Genomic DNA, 20283 nt, shown 5'->3' with positions numbered 1-20283 from the left:
GCCTCTAGCTGTGCAGTTTGTTCTGTCAGTCCTCAAATCAATTTTGTGGATATTCAGAAGTATTTGATATTTGTCCTGCCGTGTTGGAGGGTCTAGGCAAGCTTGGGGTCCTCCTACCACTCCTAAATGTTTACTCCTCCCTCCAGACCCTCTTGCTTCTTTTTCTGTTCTTTTCTTTAACTTCCTTATGGTGCGAACACTTCAGATATACCCTCCTGGCAAGTTTCATGTATACAATTTCTCTGCCTCCTTCCATGCAAGTTTCATCTTCAGGCTTCCTTCTCTGGTATTGAAAACTGAATTATACTTGTCTCAGGCTTCATACCCTTACCTTATCATCAGGACAATAGAGAGCATCTCATTCCCCTGCCATCAACCACAAGGATCAGGCAACAGGTCCACTCCAACAGGTTTCTGCAGTTAAATAACTGGAATGGTCACAGGTAAAACTGTGTTTCTCCTCAGGGGCTTGGAGACTTCAGAAAAGATCCAGAGGAGTGTGAATTCCCTTGGCCAGGTGACAAGACTTTTAACAAGAAGAGCATCAAACATATCAACTACTACAAACTTGTCAGGAAGCAAAAGAAAAACCTACAAACGTGGCATAAATTCAACACAGATTTTTATTGAGCACATATCTCATGCAGGTGAGTGTCCTTGTCAAGGATATACATATTAATAAGACATTGACTTTGCTCTTATGAATCCTAACAATTAGAGGGGATGAGGGACCTAACTGGAGGTAAGGAGGTGTGGGGAATGAGGCATAGATTTATGAAAGTTCAGGAAAAGTCGTGGACATTCTCAACAGTAGACGGCTTCTACTTCTGAATGAGGAAGCATTCTCAGGAAGAAGTGACATCTGATGCCTGATGACCCAAGCATGTGCTGGGACTTCATTTCATTTGAATATAAATATTGAGATATAAGTTCCAGAAACAAGTCAGAACAACAAATCCCACTAAATTACACTAAGCTTATATTGACAACTGATCATTAGGCAGAACTGAAAGAAAAAGTTGCACACAGAGAGTGGCAAGCACATCACCACTGATCTAGGCTTAGGTAAGTCCTGGAGCCTGGGCTGCTGGGATCTCACTTCAAAGGGAAGCCAGTGCATTGATGTCTCCAGTGTGTTTTCCTGGGAGGAACAGAGGAGGAAGTCCCTCTGTAGCAGGAGGTGAGGACTGCAGGGAGGAAGGGCAATGGAAGCAGGAGGGCTGAGGACAGACTGAAAGGTAGGGAGCCACTTGGGAAAGAGCAGGGAGGGGGTTCCAAGAGACTTACCAGCACTTTCAGAGCCACAATGCCAGACCTGCCAGAAGCACCAGGGGCACTGTAACTGCGGGATGACCAAACCCATGGAGTAGGGCTGCTCTGTGGGTTCGGTGCACAGAGGGTGTCATTTTTCCATCCACCTTGGGTTGAACTGCAACACCCTGGTCCTCTTTGGTCCTGTCAGCTTTGACCTCACCAACCACCATTCCTCTTCTGTCTTCCCTGATCCCTCCTTAGAGATGGACCCTTCACCCAACTCTCCACATCCTCCCACATCTCCAGGACCTTCATCCGCAGCTCTTCCATTTCTTGGATTACTGACTTTTTGGTCCTTTGTGGTCTGGAGTCTCTAGTATGTCCTATTTTTCATCTGGCTCTCCTGATCTGTCAGAGGAATACCCACCCCCTTTCCCAGCTGGACCCCAGTCTTTCTCACCCCAGTAGAGGACCATGTCCTGGCCTCCTAGACTGCTGTGTCTCACCCGGCACGACAGGCCAGCTGCCTCCCTGGATTTCACATCCAAGGACATCTGAAGGTACCATGTCCCATCAGCATTGGGCAGGAGATCACCTCGCTGGGTGCCCCGTTGCTCCCACTCACCCCGCATCCACATCACCCACACAGGCTTTGGGTAGAAGCCCGAGACGTGGCACACCAGCAGCAGATGGCCGGGACCGGGACTGGGGCCAGTGGACAGCCAGGCCTCTGGCCTCACTGCAGAGACAGGGCAGGAATTCACAGACTGAGAGGGTAGATCTTCACATCACTTTAGACAGATATCTTTCTACCTCTAGACCCATCACCATCATCCCCCCTCCGTCTTGACTCTTTCTTACCCTGAACTTGAAAGAATAGTACAAATGTATGAGGGCAGAGTAGAGAATTTGTGGAGGGAGGGAGCAGGATTTACCTTGTCGCTGGAGATATGCCTTCCCTGCATCCAGAAAACCTAACAGGAACCGGGGGCAGGAGTCGCTGAGGAGTTTGTGTGCTATTTCATTGAAAACATGGTACTGATTGAATACTGTGCAGACCGCTGAGCCCTACTTCCTCCCTTTGGAGATGGCCACCATGATGTGTTCTGGAAACTCATGAGATCTGATCCTTGATAAGCAATCCGCATGAAGCCTACTGATGCTTCTCCAAAGTGGGAATCACAGCCTAACACCAGCTGTACCTGGAAGGGATCTGGGGAAGAGAGACCGTGAGTTTCAGGAGAGGGGGAGTGAAAGGGAGGAAATGAGATGAGTGGAAGCCAAGGATGGGGGAAACAGAGGGAGAAGTTCAGGGGATTGGAAGGAATGGAGGAAGGTTTGGTTTGAGGGGACACTCACACAAAGGGGAAGTGGTGGTCAATGCAGACAGAGGAAGAGGTGAATGATTGAGGAAGGAACAAATGTTGGAGGGGAGATATGAATAGTGAGGGTGGAGAATAGGGAAGGGCTCAGTGGGAGCGTTAGGGTAAAAACAATCTAGGGTGAAGGGAATGTAGCTAGGTACAGGGAAAACATAGACAGTGTTTACTCATGGGTTTGAAGAGGGAGAAAAGTACTGTCCAAGGAGTGATTCACAGAGTGAGGGAGCAGAGGGTGCCTGGTGAGAGACTAGGGAAAGGGGTAGTCATAGGACACTAGTCAGAAGTAGGATAAGTCTGCAGTTAATGAGAGGAATGGGAAGTAGAAAAAGGCATGAAATTTTTCAAGAATTGGGGTCTGGCTTCTACCTCCTGCCCAGATGGGTGTGATTCAGATTTATGATGGGGAGACATGAGGCTCAGAAGCCATTGGAGGTTCTTTCCTAGAAGCAGAAGGAACTCAAGGAGATGCACACATACCTGATACCTTCATCCCACCCCTGAAATGAATTGAACTCACATTCAAGCTGCCATTGACTGACATGGTTATGATATGTTGAAGGAGATCTAACGGAGTATGTGTAGAATAACTTTTCTACTTCCACCAGCTCCTTGTTGCTAAAGTTGCCCTTGGCTCAAGGCCCCGGGAAAATGTAAACGCCAGTCTTGCTGTCCCAAGCGTGAGTCTATATCTCATCCAGCCAAGCTGATCCTTGATTTTATGTCCAGGAATGGTTGTAAAAAGATGTGATCAGAATAATTCAGAAAAAGATCGGCTCCTGGAAGTCTGTAGGAAAAGAAAAGATTGACTTTGGAAGAGGAGCGCATTGGGAAGGAGAGAGAATGGAGAAGGTGCCAGGGAGGGGAACCAAAACCTGGAGGACAGGGAAGCCATAGTTGCCTCAGGAGACATGTGTTGCCCCAGAGCCCGGAGCATCCTTCAGAAGAGCACAGGTCCCTAGGGTCAGGGATGCTCAGGAAGGAACCAGGCTGACACTCTCTCTCCCCAGGTATGTGCTGGGGAACCCATATCATGAATGCACACACAGAGACAAAACTACACACACATACCCACACAACCACACAGAGATGCACATAGGTGCACACACATACACACATATATGGAGACATACACACACCTACACACATGCACACATACAGACCTACACAGGCACCAATACACACATACTCATTCATACTTACACACAGATACACACATATACATATTTTCAAATACACACAAGTACATGTACACACATCACACACATAAAGACTGGCAGACACACACAGATGCACATGTTGCACCCACCGGGTAGGACCAGAGTTCTCACCATCTTCACTGTCACCACCTGGGAGGAGAACTACTAAGCAACACAAGTAGCAGGAACAGCATTTTATTTGCAGATGTTCTTTCTTTGTCTTAGAAAGTCAGTTTTTTTGTATGTCTTCTTCAGAGAAGTGTCTTTTCATATCTTCTGCCCACTTTTTGACTTGATTATTTGTTTTTTGGATGCTGAGTTTGAGAATTTCTTTATAGATCTTGATACCAGCCCTTTATCTGTAGTGTCATGTGCAAATATCTTCTCCCATTCTGTGGGTTGCCTCTTTGTTTTGTTGACTGTTTCCTCTGCTGTGCAGAAGCTTTTTATCTTGATGAAGTCCCAAAAGTTCATTTTTGCTTTTGTTTCACTAGTTTTTGGAGATGTATCTTGAAAGAAGTTGCTGTGGCCGATGTCAAAGAGGTTACTGCCTATGTTCTCCTCTAGGATTTTGATGGATTCCTGTCTCATATTGAGGTCTTTCATCATTTTGAGTTTATTTTGTGAATGGTGTTAGAGAATGGTCGAGTTTCATTCTTCTGCATGTGGCTGTCCAATTTTCCCAGCACCATTTATTGAAGAGACTGTCTTTTTTCCACTGCATGTTTTTTCCTGCTTTGTCAAAGATTATTTGACCCTAGAGTTGAGGGTCCATATCTGGGTTCTCTATTCTGTTCCATTGGTCTCTATGTTTTTGTGCCAGACCTATGCTGTCTTGGTGATCACAGCTTTTTAATATAGCTTGAGATCAGGCAACGTGGTGCCCCCAGCTTTGTTTTTCTTTTTCAACATTTCCTTGGCGATTCGCAGTCTCTTCTGATTCCATACAAATTTTAGGATTGTTTGTTCTAGCACTTTGAAAAATATCATTGGAATTTTGATCGGGATGGCATTGAAGATATAGATTACTCTGGGTAGCTTAGACATTTTAACAATGTTTATTCTTCTGATCCATGAGCATGGAATCTTTTTCCATCTTTTTGTGTCTTCTTCAATTTCTTTCATGAGTGTTCTGTAGTTCCTAGAGTATAGATCCTTTACCTCTTTGGTTAGGTTTATTCCGAGGTATCTTATGGTTTTTGGTGCTATTATAAATGGAATCGTTTCTCTAATTTCTCTTTGTACAGTTGCGTTGTTAGTGTATAAGAAAGCAACGGATTTCTGTGCATTGATTTTGTATCCTGCCACATTACTGAATTGCTGTATGAGTTCTAGTAATTTGGGGATGGAGTCTTTTGGGTTTTCCACATAAAGTATCATGTCATCTGCAAAAAGAGAGAGTTTGACTTCTCCTTTGCCAATTTGAATACTTTTTATTTCTTTTTGTTGTCTGATTGCTGTTGCTAGGACTTCTAGTACTATGTTGAACAATAGTGACGAGAGTGGGCATCCTTCACGTGTTCCTGATCTTAAGGAAAAGGCTCTCAGCTTTTCCCCATTGAGGATGATATTTGCTGTGGGTTTTTCATAGATGGATTTTATGAACTTGAGGAATGTTCCCTCTATCCTTATATTCTGAAGAGTTTTAATCAGGAAAGGATGTTGTATTTTGTCAAATGCTTATTCTGCATCAATTAAGAGGACCATATGGCTAACAGACACATGAAAAAATGTTCATCATCTTTAGCCATCAGGGAAATTCAAATCAAAACCACACTGAGATACTACCTTATACCAGTTAGAATGGCAAAAATGGACAGGGACAGAAACAACAAATGTTGGAGAGGTTGCAGAGAAAGGGGAACCCTCTTACACTGTTGGTGGGAATGCAAGTTGGTCCAGCCACTTTGGAAAACAGTGTGGATGTTCCTCAAAAAATTAAAAATAGAGCTACCCTATGACCCAGCAATCGCACTCCTGGGTATTTACCCCAAAGACACAAAGGTAGTGAAAAGAAGGGCCATATGCACCCCAATGTTCATAGCAGCAATGTCCGCAATAGCCAAACTGTGGAAAGAGCCGAGATGCCCTTCAAGAGATGAATGGATAAAGAAGATGTGGTCCATATCTACAATGGAATATTACTCAGCCATCAGAAAGGATGAATACCCAACTTTTACATCCACATGGATGGGACTGGAGGAGATGATGCTAAATGAAATAAGTCAAGCAGAGAAAGTCAATTATCATATGGTTTCACTTATTTGTGGAACATAAGGAATAGCGTGGAGGACATCAGGAGAAGGAAGGGAAAAATGAGGGGGGGGGAATTGGAGGGAGAGATGAACCATGAGAGACGATGGACACTGAGAAACAAACAGGGTTCTAGAGGGGAGGGGAGAGGGAAGATGGGTTAGCCCGGTGATGGGTATTACGGAGGGCATGTACTGCATGGAGCACTGGGTGTTATATGAAAACAATGGATCGTGGATCACCACATCAAAAACTAATGATGTATTGTATGGTGACTAACATAACATAATAAAATTTAAAAAAAAAGAAAAAGAAAAGAAAGTCAGTCTTTGATGTCTGTTCTAGCAAACCTACCCCTACACACAGCACCTCACTTCTGACTTCCTTCTCCACACACCAGCCTTCCCTGAGTCTCTGCGACAATGCAAATGTGCTCCTCCCTCAACCCTGAACACCTACTCAGACTCTCACTTCCCCTCCTGTCGGACTCTCCTCCCTGGCTTCCAGCTTCTTCCTGTCACCAGCTTCCATCCATCTCCACATTCCCCAATTCAGTTGCTACAGAATGAGTCCTGTGCTGCATGGAAAAGTGACCCTACCTCTTGTGCCTTTCCTTCTCACCCAGACAGTAACCCATGATAACACATGGCTCCCAGCACCCAGCCCTGGACCCCATTGTCTCTCTGTCTTTCCTGCCCCCGTGACACCCCCCATGTATTTCCTTCCCCACCTCACTCCCACTCCAGCACATTCACATCTCTGAGTTCTCACTGCTTGTATTAAAAAACAAAAGCAAGCAGGTAAATTTGAAGATCTAATTGGTGCTATTCATTGATCAAGAATCAGGCAGCATCTCATCTGGCAGGTAGAGGGGAGCTCTGAGGAATGGTGCAAATGGGTAGATTTTAAAGAAAGGAAGTTGGCAAAAGAAGAGACATCAGTGTTTCAGGGAAGGTCACCTTCCCTTTATTGGGAGAGGAGGGCGTGTTACAATGCAGATGACCTCCCTTCCTTGGGGGATGGAGAGGGCCCATGTGACAAGTACCTCACTGCTGCTGACCAGAGAATTCCTCACTGACTGGTAAACAGTTCTGGGGGGTGGAGGGAACAGCAGTTAGGTTATGGATTAAGCAAGCTTTGGGAATTTGACATGGTCTGAAGTTCCATTTTAGGCCTCTGGGTTTCTTTTCAACATTTGCTCTATGCTTGTCCAGATTCCCCCATTATTGCCTGTGTAACAGTTTCAGCAACCAGCAGTCTGCCATGATTCATAGGGAGGAACCAGTAGCCATTACAGAAACCACAGGACATTGAAACATCTGAAGAATACCCCCTCCATCTGACTTGCATTAATATATATTCACTCACCAAACAGTCACTTAGCACCTGCCTGGATCCAAGCACCGTGCTACACTCATCAAAATATAGTGTTCTATGCAATCACTTTACACAGAGAGCTTTTAGTCTACTTGGGAAGAAAAACACATAGACCAAGAACTATACATTTTGGTGTGCTGAGTTGCTTTTTCTTTGGTTAGTTTAAGTTCCAGTACAGTTAACATTCAGTGTTATATTAGTTTCAGGGAAGCCGTATAGGGATTCAGCAATTCTATACACCACTCAGTGCTCATCAATATGAGTGTAATCCCAAGCCCCTTCACCCATTCCCCCCCAGCCCCCCACCCACCTCCCTTCTGGAAACCAGCAGTGCGTTCTCTATAGATAAGATTCTGTTTTTTCCTTTGGCACTTTTTTCTGTTACTTTTGTTAGTTTCTTAAATTCCACACGTGAAGAAATCATATAGTATTTGTCTTTCTCTGACTATTTCACTTACCATCATACTCTCTAGCTCCGTACATGTTGTTGCAAATGGCAAGATTTCTGTCATTTTTATGGCTGAGTAATATTCCTTTGTGGGTACATACCACACCTTTTTTCTGTATTCCTCTATCTATTGGCACTTGGGATACTTCCATACATGGACTATTGTAAATAATGCTTCAGTAAACATTGAGGTGCCTGTTTCTTTTCATTTCACTGTTTTCACATTCTTTGGGTAAATATCCAGTAGTACAATTACTGGATCAGGTGGTATCTCTGTTTTTAATTTTTTGAGGAACCTCCATACTGTTTTCCACCATGGCTGCACCAGTTTGCATTCCCACCAAGTGTACAAGAGTTCCCTTTACTCCACTTCCTCTACAACACTTGTTTCTTGTGTGTTTTTGAATTTAGCCAATGAGACAGGTGTGAGATGATAGCTCATTGTGGTTTTGATTTGCATTTCCCTGATGATAAGAGATGCTGAGCATTTTTTCCTGTGTTTGTTGGCCACCTGAACATCTTCTTTAGAGAAATACCTACTCATGTCTTCTACCCATTTTTTAAATGGGTATTTATTCTTTTGGTGTTGAGTTGTCCAAGTTCTTTATATATTTGGATACTAAACCTATATTGGATATGTTATATCTACTTACATTCAGTAGATTGTCCATTAGTTTGATGATTGTTTCCTTTACTGTGCAGAAGCATTTTATTTATTTATTTATAAAATTTAAAATCAAGTAATTAACATATTGTGCATTATTAGTTTCAGAGGTAAAGTTCAGTTATTCATCAGTTGCATACAATACTCAGCCCTCATTACTTCAACTGCCCTCCTTAATGCCCATCACCCTGTTGCCCCATCCCCCCACCCACCTCCCGTCCAGCAACCCTCAGTTTGTTTCGTAGAGTTAAGAGTCTCTTACGGTTTGTCTCCCTCTCTGATTTCATTTTATATAATATATATATAATATATGTATATGTATATTATATATGTTATATATATATAGCACTTCTTCTTTATCCATTCATCTATTGACGGACATCTGGACTCTTTCCATATTTTGGCTATTGTGAATATTGCTGCTATAAACATTGAGGTGCATGTGCCCCTCCAAATCACTATGTTTGCATTATAAATACAATACCTGTAGTGCAGTTGCTAGGTCATATGGTAGCTCTATTTTTAACTTTCTGAGGAACCTCCATACAGTTTTCCAGAGCGGCTGTACCAATTTGCATTCCCACCAAGAACATAAGAGAGTTCCCCTTTCTCTGCAGCCTCACCAACATCTGTCGTTTCCTGACTTGTTAACTTTAGCCATTCTCTTTGATGTGAGGTGGTATCTCATTGTGGTTTTGATTTGTCTTTCCCTGATACCAAGTGTGATGTTGAGCATTTTTTCATATGTCTGTTGGCCATCTGGATGTCTTCTTTGGAGAAATGTCTGTTCATGTCTTCTGCCCATTTCTTGACTGGATTATTGGTTTTTTGGTTGTTAAGTTTGATAAATTCTTTATAGATCTTGGATACTAGCCCTTTATCTGATAAGACATTTGCAAATATCTCTCCCATTCTGTAGGTTGTCTTTTGGTTTTGTTGACTGTTTCTTTTGCTGTGCAAAAGCTTTTTATCTTGATGAAGTCCCGGTAGTTCATTTTTTGTTTTTGTTTCCCTTGCCTCCATTTTTTAGTGCATCTCAGTAGTAGCATTTTTAAATTTCGGCCTGATGAGATTTTAGTTCTTTTCTTTTTCTACAATGAGAGATTCTCTACTGTACTCTATACTTTTTCAAGTCTCACCAGTATCTTATAAATCTTGTTTTGAATTCTAGTTCTGACATCTTACTTATATCCACATTGATTAAATCCCTCACATTGAGCATTGAGTACTGCCTCCTATTCTTTCTTTTGGGGTGAGTTTCTCTGCTTTGTCATTATGTCCAGAATAGAACAGATGAAAGGGAGAGAAAAGACAAAAATAGCAACAACAACACCAGAAAATACAAACAAAACAAACCAGAAGGAAACAGAAACAAAGCAAAATAAGAAAAAATCAAACAAGCAGTAAAACAGAACAAAACAATAAATTAACCCTGAGTGTATTTTGGTCTGTTTGTTAAAGCAAGTAGATCCCAAAATAGGAAAGAAAGAAAAACTTATATATATATATATATATATAAAAAACACAGTGAAAAGAAACATATACATACACATATATATGTTTATATATAAATATTAATACATATGTACAAATCTATATATATATATAGTGTATGCAGAATACATATACTATACATATATAGTATACATGTATAGTATATGTAAAAGAAAAATTAAAAAAGAATTGATAAAAATAAGAAAATAGTTGAAAAAATAAAATTAAAAGACTAAAGAATAATTTAAAAAACCATGAACGCTATATACTGTTTTCCCCAAGATCTGAAATTTTGCAGTTCTTTATGATTGGTAAACTCGGTCCTAGTAAGTTGTTCCTGCTGGTCTTCTGTGGGAGGGGCCTGTTGCACTGATTCTCAGTTGTTCTTGCCTGGTGGAATTGCACCCCCCTTGCCAGGGGGCCAGTTTCAGGGTAATCTGCTCCAGATAGCACTTTGTGGTGCTGTTTTGCTCACAGAAGGATTTCAGGATCCATGCGGGGGAGATGAAAATGGCAATTCCCTAATCTCTAGCCCAGGAGACGGAAGTTCAGGCACCCCCACCGCACTCTTCAGTGAGCTCTCAAAGAAAAGCAGTCAGTCACTTGTCTCCCTGGTATCTGTCAGATCTCAGTATTCACCCAGCTTGCAACCAAGCGTTTTTACCTCAGGAATGCGACCCAGTTTCCAGTCTCCAAACTTTACAGATTCCTTTGGCCTGGACCTGTGCTTTTCCTCCCAGGGGAGGGAGGGTTTTTTTGTCATGCTTCTGCCTTTTGGTGGGCCCCTGCCTGGAGAGCAGTCATGCGACCAAGCAGAGGTTCACAGATTATGGCAACACCTAGCAGAAAGCCAGTGCCTAGATAATACTTTTAATACTTCCCGGGTATAATACTTTCTGGGTAACCTCTTTAAGCAAGGTCCCTCCCCTCTGCAGTTTATCTTTTGATATATTGCCCCAGATTCACATCTCCACACCTTCTACCTTGCAAAAAGTGGTCACTTTTGTATTTGTAGAATTGCAGCAATTCTTTTCTCAGAACTCCAATTGATTTCCAAGGCACAGACCTCTAAAACTCCAGTTGTTGAGCCGCACTGGTTGTAAAAACACAAAAATCAGCCCCTCTTGAGTTCCCAGTCATTGGCTTTGGCAAAGTGTTTTCCCTGTGTAATCCCCTGTACACTCTTCTCTCTCTCTCTCTCTCTCTCTCTCTCTCTCTCTCTCTCTCTCTGTCTCTCACTCACTCTCTCTCCTCTATTCTTGACCGGGACTCCCTCTCCTCCACAGCACTCATGATCTATTTTTCCCCCAAGTCATGTCTCTGAACCGCCTACCTTCCATGATGGGGCCTTTTCTCTGCCTCTAGCTGTGCAATTTGTTCTGTCAGTCGTTAGATCGATTTCTTGGGTATTCAGAATGATTTAATACTTATCTAGCTTGGTTTGAGGATCCAGGAAAGCTTTGGGTCCTACTATTCTTCCATGTAAACTCCTCCCTCCTGACCCTCTTGTTTCTTTTTCTGTTCTTTTCTTTAATTTTCTGGTGGTGAGAGCACTTCAGATCTACCCTCTTGGCAAGTTTCATCTATACAATTTCTCTGCCTTCTTGCACGCAGATATCAACCTCAGGCATGCTTCTCTGGTGCTGAAAGATGGTTTGTACTTGTTTCAGGCTTTTTACCCCACACTTTATCATCCAGGACAAGAGAGAATATTCATTCCCCTGCCATCAACCACAAGGATCAGGAAACAGGTCTATGCTAATAGGTGTCTGCTATTAAATAACTGGAAGGGTCACAGGCAAAACTGTGTTTCTCCTCAGGGGCTCAGAGACATCAGCAAAAATCCAGAAGAGTGTGAATTCCCTCAGCCTGGTGACAGGACTTTTAACAAGAAGGACATCAAACATCTCAACTACTACAAACTTGTCAGGAAGTAAAAGAAGAAGAAAAAACCATAAATGTGGCATATATTCCACACAGATTTTTATTGAGGACATATTCCATGCAGGTGAGATTCCTTGCCAAGTTTACAAATATTAAAAAGGAGTGGACATTGTTCTCAAGAATCCTAAGAATTAGGAGGGACAAGGGACCTAAATGGGGGTAAGTAACAAGAGGTGGAATGTGAGGCATAGATTTACAAAAGTTCAGGAAAAGGTGGTGAAAATTCTCAACAGGCAGAGACTGCTTCTACTTGTGAATCAGGGAGGGCTCTCTGGAGGAAGTGACATCTGATGCCTGTTCACCCAAGCAGGTGCTGTGGCTTCATTCCATTCATAGATAAATTTTGAGGTTTAAGTTCCAGAACCAAGACAGAAAAATAAACCCCGCTAAATTAAACTGAGATTATATTGACAACTGATCATTAAGCAAAAATGAAAGACAAGGTTGCACACAGAGAGTTGTAAGAAACTGAGTTATAGTACGGGGGAGAGAAAGAGATGAAATGAGATGAGTGGAAGCCATGATGGTGGACGCAGAGGGAGAAGTTCAGGGGATTAGAGGGAATGAAGCACAGTTTGGTTTGAGGGGGCGCTCACACAAAGCGGAAGTGGTGGTGGATAGAGGCAGAGGAAGAGGTGAAGATAGAGGAAGGAACAAATATTGGAGGAGAGAGATGAAGTGTACGGGCAGAGAATAGGGAAAGGCTCAGTGGGAGAGCTGGGGTAAAAATAATCTAGCTTCAAGGGAGTGCAGTGGGTACAGGGAACACATAGATAGAGTTCACTAATGGGACTTAATGAGGAGACAAGTACAGTTCAAGGAGTCTGTCACAAAGTAAGGGAGGAGAGGTTGCAGGCCAGGGAGAGGGGTGGTGTCAGGAGACACTAGTCGGGAACAGAAGAGCATAGCCTGTGGTCAAAAGAGGAGTGAAGTATCAGAAAACATGAAGCTTTTCAAGAATTGGGGTCTGGCTTCTACTCCCTGCTTAGATGAGTGTGATTCAGATTTTTGATGGGGAGACATGAGGTTCAGAAGCCACTGGAGGCTCTTTCCTAGAGGAAGATGGAATTCAAGTAGACTCCTACGTACACATACTCATACATACTTACATACATATTGAAGTGCGCACAAGCACACGTTCACACATCACACACAACAAAGACTGGCACAAACACATATGCACACACACACACACACACACACGCACACTCACACATGCACCCACTGGGTAGGGCCAGATCTCAACTTCTTCACTGTCACCACCTGGGAGGAGAACCACCAGCAGCACAAGTGGCAGGAACAGCATTATATTTGCAGATGTTCTTTTTTTTCTTACAAGTCAGCCCTTGGCATCTCTTCTAGCAAACTTACCCCACACAGCACCTCTCTTCTGACTTCCTTCTCCACACACCAGCCTTCCCTGCAACAATGCAAATGTGCTCCTCCCTCAACCCTGAACACCTACTCAGACTCTCACTTCCCCTCCTGGTCTGACTCTCCTTCTGGCTTCCAGCTTCTCCCTGTCACCAGCTTCCATTCTGCTCCATGTCCCCTAATTCAGAACAAGTCTTATATGGCATGAGAAATTGACCCCACCTCTCAGGCTTTTCCTTCTCCAGAGAGAAACCCATGTAAACACACAGCCCCCTGCACCCAACACTGGACCCTGCCTTCACTCTGTCCCTCCTGCCCTTGTGACACCCCCCATGTATTTCCTTCCCCATCTCACCCCCACCCCAGCTCATTCACATTTCCGACTTCTCACTGCATATGTTAAAAAACAAAAAAATGATCCAGGTAAATTTGAATATCCATTTGTTTTTATTAAGTGATTCAAGAATGGGGCAGCACACATCTGGCAGGTAAAGGGGAACTCTGAAGAGACGTAAAGAAGAAAAAGGAGTGTTTCAGGAAAGGTTACTTTTCCTTAATTGTGAGAGAAGAGGGTCTCACCATTCAGATGACCTCCCCTCCTTGGAGGATGGAGAGGGTCCATATGACAGACTACCTCACTGTTGCTGACCAGAAAAATCTCACTGACAGGTGAACATTTCTAGGGGAAGTGGTAACTGTAGTTAGGTTAGGGATTAAGCAAGGTTTGGGTACTTGATCTGTGCCATTTTGGGCCAATGGGTTTCTTTTTAACAGTTGCTCTATTTCCTTGTCCAAGTTCCCCCATGATTGCATGTGTAACAGTAACAGCAACCACCAGTTCACTATTATTCTTAGGGAGGAACCAGTAGCCGTCACAAAGACCATGGGACATTGAAACATCTGAAGTATACCCCCTCAGTCTGACTTGCATTAATATATACTCACTCACCAGTCACTTAGCACCTGCCTGGACCCAAGGACCTTGCTACACTCATGAAAATACTGTGTTCACAGTGCAATCACTTTATGCAAGGAGCTTTTATTCTACTTGGGAAGAAAAACACATAAATCAAGAACTATATATTTTGGTGTGCTGAGTTACTTTTTCTTTGGTTCCTTTATTTTAAGTTCTAGTATAGTCAACACACAGTGTTATATTAGTTTCAGGGGTACAGTATAAGGATCAACAATCCTATACATTATTCAGTGCTCATCAATTATAAGTGTAATCTTAATCTCCTTCACCTATTTCCCCCATTCCCCCACCCATCTCCCCTCTGGGAACCAGCAGTGTGTTCTCTATAGATAAGATTCTGTTTTTTCCTTTGGCACTTTTTCTCTTTGTTCATTTTATTTCTTAAATGCCACATATGAGTGAAATCATATGGAATTTGTCTTTCCCTGACTGATTATTTCACTTACCATCATATTCTAGCTCCATACATGTTGTTACAAATGGCAAGATTTCAGTCATTATTATTCCTGATAAATATTTCATTGTGGGTACATACCACACTTTTTTTTTGTATTCCTCTATCTATGGGCACTTGGGATGCTACCATACATGGACTATTGTAAATAATGCTTCAGTAAGCATTGGGGTGCATGTTTCTTTTCATTTCACTGTTTTCACATTCCTTGGGTAAGTATCCAGTAGTAGCATTATTGGATCATATGGTAAGTCTGTTTTTAATTTCTTGAGGAACCTCCATACTGTTTTCCACCATGGCTGCACCAGTTTGCATTCCCACCAAGTATACAAGAGCTCCCTTTACTCCACTTCCTCTATAACACTTGTTTCTTGTGTGTTTTTGAATTTAGCCAATGGGACAGGTGTGAGGTGACATCTCATTGTGGTTTTGATTTGCATTTCCCTGATAAGATGTTGAGGTTTTTTCCTGTGTCTGTCGGCCATCTGAAAGTCTTCTTTAGAGAAATGTCTACTCGTGTCTTCTACCCATTTTTAATTGGATTATTTGTTCTTCTGGTGTTGAGTTGTCCAACTTCTTTATATATTTTGGAGACTAACCCTTTATCAGATATGTTATTAGGAAATATCTAGTCACATTCAGTAGATTGTCCAATCGTTTTGTTAACTATCTCCTTTGCTATGCAAAAGCTTTTTTTGAAGTCCCAATAGTTCATTTTGCTTTTGTTTCTCTTGCCTAGTGAGATATGTCTAGCAAGAATTTGCAGTGGGCAAGGTCAAAGCAATTGCTGCCTGTGTTCTCCTCTAGAATTCTGGTGGATTTATGTCTCATATTTATGTCTTTCATCATTTTGAGTTTATTTTTGTGTATGTTGTAAGAAAATGGTCCAGTTTCGGGGGTGGAGCAAGATGGCGGAGGAGTAGGAGACCTGGATTTCGTCTGGTCTCAGGAATTCAGCTGAATAGGGATCAAACCATTCTGAACACCTACGAACTCAACAGGAGATCGAACAGGAGAGTAGCAACAACTCTCTGAAGAGAGAAGCGACCACTTACTGGAAGGTAGGACGTGTGGAGAAGTGAATCCGAGGCGATATTCGGGAGGATAGATGGCGGGGGAGGGGGCCTCCGTCGGCTACTTCTGGCAAGTGATAGAGCCGCGGAGCACAAAATCAGAACTTTTAGAAGTCAGCTCCGCTGAGGGACTCCGCTCCAGTGGCTAAGCTGGGGGTGGAAACATCGTGGAACAGTGTGGTCTCAGAACCCTCGAGGTCCCAGAGAAACTGGGGGTGCCTGAGTGCAGCAGAGCTCCCAGGTATTGGAGTGGGGAAGCAGGCTGCAGAGATGGAGCTGAGGCTGGGCTCTCAGCTCGGGGTTGCCATAAACTGTGATCCACGGCCCAGTCGGGCCACTGCTCCTCCAGCAGGGACCCAACAAGCGGCAGAGCTGGGGAGACTCCCCTTCCTCCCCGGGGAGGAGCGGCGCGGGAGCACACCACAGGGATCTGCTGGGCTTGGAGACTCCACACGGGGTCGGATGCCAGAGATAGAAATGCTCGGTCACAGGCCCAGGTGAGCATGGAGTGCGGCCGGAGACCAGGGAGACGGGAGTGACTGCTTTTCTCTGGGGGCGCAAAGAGGAGCAGAGCCCTGAGTTCTCAGCTCCGCTGCAAGGAGATTGTGAGGCCACCATTTTCACCCTGGTCCTCCAAAGCTATACCAGAGCTGGCAGGGAACAAAAGCTCCTGAGAGCAAACCCGAGCAGCTTGCTTAGCCCAGACCGACAGGGCGGGGCAATTCCACCTCCGGCAAAGACATTTGGGAACCACGGCAAAAGGCCCCTCCCCCCGAAGATCAGCACAAACAACCAGCAAGCCAAGACCAAGTTTACCGATCAAGGAGAACGGGAGAACTCCAGCGCTAGGGGAATACTGCACATAGAATTCAGGAGCAGAGTCCTGACTGCTAATCATTACTGCTTTTTAAATGTTATTTTTTTATTTTTTTTTTTTTTAGTTTTTCTTTTTCCCTTTTTCAAACAACATCGTATCAATCTATTTTTTAAAAGAAACTTTTTATTTCTCATTTTTTGAGTCATATTTTATCCCTTCAGAGTAGTTACCCTTATTTTTGGCATATATATATATATAAGTTGTTCTCTCTTTAAAATTTTGAGATACAATTTCTACTAACAGATCAAAATATACCCTAAATCTCAACTGTATTGATTTCTTCTAGTCTCCTGCCTGATCACATCCTCTCCCTTTTTTTTTTAAATCTTCTTTCTTTTTTCAAACAACTTCTTATCTTATCAATTCCTTTTATAAAATCTTTTATAATTTTCATCCTTACATTCATTTTCCATCCCTTCCTTTTATCAACCCTCACTTTGGACATATGTAAGTCTTTCTTGCTTTAAATTTTAGGAGGCAATTTTTTCTAACAGACCAAAATACGTGCAAAATCTAGTGTGTGGCACTGATCTATGCACTAGCCTGATCATATTTGATCATATTCTGCTTTTTTTGTATTGTTCTGTTTTTGTTTTTGTTTTTTCTCTTTCTTTTTTCTTTCTTTCCCTTTCTTTTCCCCTGGTTTCAGGTCTTTACTGAATTGTATAGAGTATATTTGCTGGGGACGTTGTTAAACTGTTAGCATTTTATTCTCTCATTCATCTATTCTCCTCTGGACAAAATGACAAGATGAAAAAAATCACCTCAGCAAAAAGAACAAGAGGTAGTACCATCCGCCAGGGACCTACTCAATACGGACATTAGTACGATGTCGTACCTAGAGTTCAGAATGATGACTTTAAAAGATACTAGCTGGGCTTGAAAAAAGCATGGAAGTTATTAGGGAAACCCTTTCTGGAGAAATAAAAGAACTAAAATCTAACCAAGACGAAATCAAAAAGGCGATTGATGAGGTGCAATCAAAAATGGGGGTACTAACTGTTAGAATAAATGAGGCAGAAGAGAGAATCAGTGATATAGAAGACCAAATGATGGAAAATAAAGAGGCTGAGAAAAAGAGAGATAAACAACTACTGGATCATGAGGGCAGAATTCGAGAGATAAGTGATACAATAATATGAAACAACATTAGAATAATTGGGATCCCAGAAGAAGAAGAAAGAGAGAGAGGGGCAGAAGGTATATTGGAGCAAATTATAGCAGAGAACTTCCCTAATGTGGGGAAGGAAACAGGCATCAAAATCCAGGAGGCACAGAGAACCCCTCTCAAAATCAATAATAATAGGTCAACACCCCGACATCTAATAGTAAAAATTACGAGTCTCAGAAAAAAAGAAAAAATCGTGAAAGAAGCTCGGGAGAAGAGATATGTAACCTACAATGGTAGAAATATTAGAATGGCAACAGACCTAACCACAGTGACCTGGCAGGCCAGAAAGGACTGGCAAGATATCTTCAGCGCACTAAACGAGAAAAATATGCAGCCAAGAATACTATATCCAGCTGGGCTGTCATTGAAAATAGAAGGAGAGATAAAAAGCTTCCAGAACAAACAAAAACTAAAGGAATTTGCAAACACAAAACCAGCCCTCCAAGAAATACTGAAAGGGGTCCTCTAAGCAAAGAGAGAGCCTAAAAGCAGCAAAGATCAGAAAGGAACACAGACAATATACAGTAACAGTCACCTTACAGGCAATACAATGGCACTAAATTCATACCTTTCAATAGTTACCCTGAATGTAAATGGGCTAAATGCCCAATCAAAAGACACAGGCTATCAGATTGGATTAAAAAACAAGACCCATCAATATGCTGTCTGCAAGAGACTCATTTTAGACCCAAAGACACCCCCAGATTGAAAGTGAGGGGGTGGAAAACCATTTACCATGCTAATGGACACCAAAAGAAAGCTGGGGTGGCAATCCTTATATCAGACAAACTAGATTTTAAAACAAAGACTGTAATAAGAGATGAGGAAGGACACTATATCCTACTTAAAGGGTCTATCCAACAAGAAGATCTAACAATTGTAAATATCTATGCCCCGAACATGGGAGCAGCCAATTATATGAGGCAATTAATAACAAAAGCGAAGAAACACATTGACAACAATACAATAATACTGGGGGACCTTAACACCCACCTGACTGAAATGGACAGATCATCTAAACAAAAGATCAACAAGGAAATAAAGACTTTAAATGAAACACTGGACCAAATGGACTTCACAGACATATTCAGAACATTCCATCCCAAAGCAACGGAATACACATTCTTGTCTAATGCCCATGGAACATTCTCCAGAATTGATCACATCCTAGGTCACAAATCAGGTCTCCACCAGTACCAAAAGATTGGGATTATTCCCTGCATATTTTCAGACCACAATGCTTTGAAACTAGAACTCAATCAGAAGAGGAAAGTCGTAAAGAACTCAAATACATGGAGGCTAAAGAGCATCCTACTAAAAATGAATGGGTCAACCAGGAAATTAAAGAAGAATTAAAAAAAATTCAAGGAAACCATTGAAAATGAAAACACACCTGTTCAACATCTTTGGGATACAGCGAAGGCAGTCCTGAGAGGAAAGTATATAGCAATACAAGCCTTTCTCAAGAAACAAGAAAGGTCTCAAATACACAACCTAACCCTACACCTAAAGGAGCTGGAGAAAGAACAGCAAATAAAGCCCAAACCCCGCAGGAGAAGAGAAATAATAAAGATCAGAGCAGAAATCAATGAAATAGAAACCAAAAGAACAGTAGAACAGATCAACGAAACTAGGAGCTGGTTCTTTGAAAGAATTAACAAGATTGAAAAACCCTGGCCAGACTTTTCAAAAAGAAAAGAGAAATGACCCAAAACAACAAAATCATGAATGAAAGAGGAGAGATCACAACCAACACCAAAGAAATACAAACAATTATAAGAAAATATTATGAGCAACTCTATGCCAGCAAATTAGGTAACCTGGAAGAAATGGGTGCATTCCTAGAGATGTATCAACTACCAAAATTGAAGCAGGAAAAATAGAAAACCTGAACAGACCTATAGTCACTAAGGAAATTGAAGCAGAAATCAAAAATCTCCCAACAACAAAAGCCCAGGGCCAGATGGCTTCCCAGGGGAATTCTATCAGACATTTAAAGAATAATTAATACGTATTCTCCTGAAACTGTTCCAAAAAATAGAAATGGAAGGAAAACTTCGAAACTCATTTTATGAGGCCACCATTACCTTGATCCCCGAACCAGACAAAGACCCCATCAAAAAGGAGAACTACAGACCAATATCCTTGATGACCATGAATGCAAAAATTCTCACCAAAATACTAGCCAATAGGATACAACAGTACACTAAAAGGATTATTCACCAGAACCAAGTGGGATTTATCCCTGGACTGCAAGGATGGTTCAACATCCGCAAATCAATCAACGTGATACAATACATTAACAAAAGAAAGAACAAGAAACGTATGATCCTCTCAATAGATGCA

The 20283-nt window shown here is 42.2% G+C and overlaps 1 pseudogene; it reads right to left on the bottom strand.

The window, feature by feature from the left end:
* Positions 1-1095: 1095 nt before the first annotated feature.
* On the bottom strand, positions 1096-13333 carry LOC112814856 (T-cell surface glycoprotein CD1a-like; annotated as a pseudogene).
* Positions 13334-20283: the final 6950 nt, after the last annotated feature.

Source organism: Callorhinus ursinus, unplaced genomic scaffold, assembly GCF_003265705.2.
Source record: "Callorhinus ursinus isolate GAN/ISIS: 27379988/994484 unplaced genomic scaffold, GSC_fseal_2.0 scaffold88, whole genome shotgun sequence".
Taxonomy (NCBI): domain Eukaryota; kingdom Metazoa; phylum Chordata; class Mammalia; order Carnivora; family Otariidae; genus Callorhinus; species Callorhinus ursinus.
This window is presented reverse-complemented; position numbering and strand designations above follow the sequence as displayed.